Source organism: Xenia sp. Carnegie-2017, unplaced genomic scaffold (assembly GCF_021976095.1).
Source record: "Xenia sp. Carnegie-2017 unplaced genomic scaffold, XeniaSp_v1 HiC_scaffold_23, whole genome shotgun sequence".
Taxonomy (NCBI): domain Eukaryota; kingdom Metazoa; phylum Cnidaria; class Anthozoa; order Malacalcyonacea; family Xeniidae; genus Xenia; species Xenia sp. Carnegie-2017.
The window spans coordinates 18,915,857-18,921,917 of NW_025813486.1; the positions used below are offsets into that span (position 1 = coordinate 18,915,857).

Consider the following 6,061-nt stretch of genomic DNA (forward strand, 5'->3'; position numbering starts at 1 on the left):
GTCTTGTTTAAAACATTCGGAAGATTAAAAATTTGGCCTTGAAGAGCCTCAAACATTTCTACAGTACATCGACTAAAGAAAACCCAAAACATAAGGATAAAATACTGCCCTATATAATCATATATAAAAGATGGAAACAAATTTAAAAATTTTTTGAATAAAAAACATAAGCAGCTGTATCTAGAAATTTTTTTCACACTTTCTCATGTTGATGATTTCCAATATACGAACACAGTGAGCCAATCCAAACTAACCTTATTAGTATTTTATCGACTTTGTCAAGTAATGCAACAATTTAATCCAGGAATGCCCAAAATTCTCGTTTAGAATTGTATCAATATTTTGCGTCTTTACAAGAATAGCATGTGGCAATAATCAAAATATGAAATTCAAAACAGGGGAGGCCGTTGCAAGTGAAGGCTGAAACATACTAGCCAGCTGCTTAAGTCGCGCGTCCAAAGCGAATTGATGCGCACGCGGCAGTCACTTGAACGCCAGAAACACACATGCAGCGACCATCGCGACTTTTGCCGTAGATTCTATTCAACCTAAGCTTTTTATTTTGGCCTTTATTATAGCTACTATTAGATGAATATTTACTCTGTACAAACTACTATGTAGAGAAAAGAGAACAAGCTAATTAAAACACGCCAATATGACCATAGCTTATTACGCGTATATCGTGGACAATCTTATTCTGTGCGTTTAAGTTGTGAATTAGGATTCCAGTTTGTAGCTCCTATTGTCCCTATTTGATAAGTCATATAAAGTCTGAAAGATTCCAGTGTGAATTCACTATATACTGCCCCCGTTTTCCAAGGTATAATCTATAAATTTCGTATGATGCTTATGACAGGGAATATGATATGCATTTAGGAAGTTAAAATGTATCTATTGGCCAATCAGTGTAAAGCGACTAAAGCGACCAATATCAAAAGTAATAAAGAACTAATAAAGACCATTTTGTGCTAAAATTTGTGTAAAGTCGTTCCAATTTTTGTAGCCAAGTTAGTAATTAAATGCTTAAAATAGTTCTAAAGATAGCAAATATCATAGTAAATGGTAAAAGTAATGTAATATGTTGATAGCTCTTAAAAGAACTGTTTTAAGTAAAGAGCACTAACCTAATAGTTCTAAATTAAACGACACGATGCATTTCGTCAGACTACTCCTCAGGTGTCAACGTCTGCTAAATGAAAATTTACAATCTACCGATATTTATAATGCCAAGAAAGAGTGTACGTCATTTCCAAAAGGGGAGATGACGCTCAAAATACGGATAAATTAAAAACATAATAATTTGTCGGCAAAGGACGGGATTGGTTGCCGAAATGCATCGTGTCGTTTAATTTAGAACTATTGGGTTAGTGCTCTTTACTTAAAACAGTTCTTTTAAGACCTAGTAATTTATTATATTACTTTTACCATTCACTATGGTATTTGCTATCTTTAGAACTATTTTCAGATCTGTCACCACGACAAAGTCTCTATTTTATTAATTAAATGCTTAGAGACGCAACTGCTACAAAAACAAAGTAAATTATAGTTTTTTTCTTATGAATGTGTAACCAGATTCTTCTTTCAAATTGCGTCAATATCATAAAAATATTAAACATAGATTGCTGACGTATGAATAGCGTTAAGACTGGTTAAATGAGCTTAGGGCTGAATGATGCCATAACTACGAAACTTTAACACAATAAAATTTAAATGAAAACAAGTCATAGCATTTATTAAAGAAATCGGCCATTGCAGTGACATTTGCTGCATAATTCCATCAACCAAAAGAAGGTGAAGTGAATTACTATAACCATAAAAACTCTGTTTTCGGATCGAACCTTCTTTTTACGACAACATACATATTTTCTTTAAAAAATATGAAGATTTCAATCCTTATCCTTACGTTTCTTTAACGTTGAATCTTCCTTCAATCATCTTTTAAATGGCCAAAATAACGAATAACTCCCACAACTGTCTATTTTTTGTTCTTGTCAGGAATTCAGCACATTTCGTCTTTCACAGTCTCAATGTTTTTATTTCTATTTTTCAATAAATGCTTGTATTTAATGGACTTTCTGTACAATAAAATTCCTCTATCGCTTCATTCTAATACCAGTCATATTTGAACTTTAAATTGAAAATTACATTTCTACTTTCATTCATCTTCTCAACTATGTAAATATGAAAAGAACTATAACAAACGAAACAAACAATCATAACTCAAACAATTAAATTGGTTTTTTCCAAACCGAACGAATTATCTATACCAGATCTGACGCTAGCTTTATCATTTGAAATTTTTTCTTTATCTTTACGATAACTGATGATCTGAGGATTGCGGGTCAACGTTAAGGCAAGGAACCACCTGGTGCGGGCTTGAGGTGAATAATTCCATTGACAGATACCATTTTCTGTAAAGTAATATGAACATTTATAATCATGTTCATTATAAACATATTTAAAGTAGATAAAAATACTTACTTCTGTCAAAGATTGTTTGACAAAATACTCGTAAAATAGGATTTCTAAATGCAGCTTGAACATGAAGATAGGCGATGTACGAAATATAACCTTAAATAATGTAACAAAAACAAAGTTTTGAGATCTACTGAATGAACTCTAACCTCTGTCTGTCTTTGACAGGAATAAATATCACGTGATTAAAGACATTAATGACGTATATACCAGGATCAAATCGTTGAAAACCATCAGGCAAAACACTATGATCCACTCTTGGTAACAAGATAAGCCCAATTATCATCACTTTTAAAACACGTAACAATGCTGACAATAATCCCATGGGAAGACCAATGAAGAACCAAAAATAGGAAAATACTAAATACGCGTTCCTGTGTATGAGAAAATGTTGATGATAATGAATTATTTGTCAAAGATATTTTGATGATATCATGAAAACATTTATTTGTACCTATTGTTCATGGATATTACACTTTTATTGTAATCAGGATCACGGAAAATTGTCAAAGCAGTTAAAGGAAGAGTAAGTCTAGTTAATAATCCCACAGCGAAGAAAACGCTGAGAAAAATGAAAATCATGGTGATTAGTTGAGAGTTACGACACTTAAATAACGAAAAATGAGAAAACAAGACAATGAAGAAGAAATTTTTTTGTGCAATTCACTACATAACTTTAACATGTAAACAAACAACAAAAAAATTTTTTAATATTTTTAATTCAGTTAACGAGTTCTTTCAAAAAACTATTTATTCTGAATCCCTCGTCGAAACACAACTAAAGCCCGGCGCACACGAGAGCTATGTGCTTAGCAAAATGTCATTCGTGTCAAACAAGCAAACAAGTTGCTCTCGTATGCGCGTACTGTTTCGGATTTTGCGCTTTCCAGGCAGAACTGGCAAATATCAAACATGTTTGATATTTTTTTGCCACGCGTGGCGAAATGCTTTATCGATTTGTCCGTGTGCGGCGTCTTGAAAAAATTGATTATTTTTTCATCACAGCGCATGCTCAATAATCTCAAATCAAACCAAAATGGCGGTCAGGCAGAACAACACGAACAAAATTTCTTCAAATTTGCCTGCACCCGATGAAACTGCCAGAAATTTCAGGATCTTCGGCATTTGAATTCTCGTAAGGTTATTAAATGCGCCTTGCGCTTCTCGTCTCATCATCCACCGCTTCGTCCATGTTTTACGACAGAAGCTGGTAAACGCCTGCGTCTACGGCAATTAAGAGGCATAAAGTGCTATTTCGTTTATTCTTCGGAATCAGAAAAGTGAGATTTAACTGTTTGAGGAAGCCGCCATTTGGTTGATATGAGAGATTTATGTGCATGCACTGTGATGAAACACAACAATTGCTTCAAGACGCCGCACACGGACAAATCGACAAAGCATTTCGCCACGCGTGGCAAAATATCAACATGTTTGATTCACCAGACCTTCTGGAAAAGAATCAAATCCGGTTAATACTGCTTACCGAACAACACTTTTCGAAACCCTGAGTATAACCCAAATTTGCATGCCAAAAAGCTCAGCAAAACAAACGCAAATATTAGACTTAATTGCTGCAGAAAGTCAACATCACAGTAACCAAAAAATAAAATCACATCAGCCTGATAGAAAACACTTTTAATGGTAAACAGCACCAGCTGATTCTAAAACGAAGATCAACACAACAAGTTAAAGGAGAACAAATAAAAGCTGAAAGACCTGCATGACACGCTGTTTAATTGCAGCTTATATCTCTTGGAAAATTCAAATTATCTTTCAATCAAGTTTGGCTCTCATTAAAACAACAACTCGTTTCCGCTAGATTCGATTTTGTCCTGTCCTAATACATTTATTGGAAATTTATGGATTAAAAATTTGCATTTAGTGAAATTCAATATCCTATCGCACTCAAAATTTGATATAGATTATTTAGAAAGAAATTACTTGGACTTTGACCTACCTTTACTGTTTGACTGATTCAAAATCCATTTTCGAAAAATGGAAATCTTTGACAGTAAAATATTCCACAAATAAGTAACAACACAAGCCCTGTAGCAAATAACCCTAAAAAAAAATTACTTTAAATGTATATTCACTTGAAAAACTTTTTGGTCTGTTATATCAAATAATGTTTGTTTTTCATGAAACTTTCTTACCCAAAAGAAAATAGCCAATTTGAAAACTTTGATATCTCAAAGATTTTCCCTAAAAAATCGTCAAACGTTGTCTTCAATTGAACAATTTCATCTTTACTTTGATGATTTAACTTACAATCATAAACTGTGAAGATTTTATTCCTTTTGGAATGAAAGATTTATCGCCTTTGAACATTCGTAACATGTTATTTCTGAATGAAATGAAGAAAGATAAGAATGATTCTACATTTAACCTGTGCAATGGTCATAACAAAAAATATATGAAAGATTACTTATGGTTCTCCATAAAACGAAGAAGGGAGAGCGCACAAAATAAAAACGTGAGAATCAACGCTGCGATTAAGGAATCTAAAAAAATTCAACGTTTGATAAAAAAGATATGGTAAGAAAATAATAAAATGAATTCATTGTACTTATAAACAGAACCAACCACGAATGCCAGAATTGCCACGAATAACGTCTTCCCAAGATGAAATTTTCCCACGAACGTTAAAGTATTGAGCAACAATTATAATAAAAGGAATTGTTGTCTAAAAAACGATTAAAAGATTTGCTTTCAAAAGAAAACATAGGTACGCATAGCGTACACGGGAGTTACCTTGAAATTAAGAACTAATGTTATAATGTTAATGTCATAAAAACAGTCTTTCTTTTCTTTTAATTCTTGCAGAACATAACCCTAGTATATGATTTAAATCCGTTTTTCTACATCGTACGCTTGCAGTTGCAGCGACAATAAAAAGGAGTATCGAATTTCGCAAAATATTTTCAATAACATTTAACTCAATTTTTTACAACAATCATTCATCATTCCTCAACCATATAAACATCAAAAACTATAGTAGCAAGCTAGAAGAAACATAAGAAATGAAAACTTACGCCATATAAAATAATAGAACAAACCATCAACACAGATAAAGTATGAGTTGAAAATTTAAAATCTATAAAATTGTTGAAGAAAACATATCAAAACGTATTGTTAGCAAACTGTAAATTTTAGGGAAATTAAGGGAATTTAATTGTTTTTCTTGACTTGATTAAAATCATTCCTACATTTATGAGGATTATAGATCTTCCTTAAATATGATAAAACTTTGGAGTGGTCTAGTGTTTGTCTGAAAAGATTAAAGAAAATGACTTTAACTTTACAAAAAGTTATATACATGCGCCATGTTGTGATAAAAAAGACCAGTGATGTTACCTTGGATAGAAAATATTTTTCACATAATCATTGAACCATGGTAATGAAAGGTTTACATTGATAGAATTATCTTTGGTCTGTTAAAATACTAAAATTTTACTCAAAAAAATATAAACAAATCATTTTGTAATAAACGGTAAAATACCTCATCATAGAATACTTGACCAAAATTCTCTCTCTCTTTAAACAACACGATCAAAAATTTGCCAATGATAAAGAGTTGACAAAGAAA

The 6,061-nt window shown here is 32.2% G+C and overlaps 1 protein-coding gene across 1 annotated transcript in view; it reads right to left on the bottom strand.

Moving 5' to 3' along the window:
* Positions 1-6,061, bottom strand: part of LOC124447683 (general transcription factor 3C polypeptide 4-like) — a 67,001-nt gene that overhangs the window by 57,338 nt on the left and 3,602 nt on the right. The window lies entirely within an intron of this gene.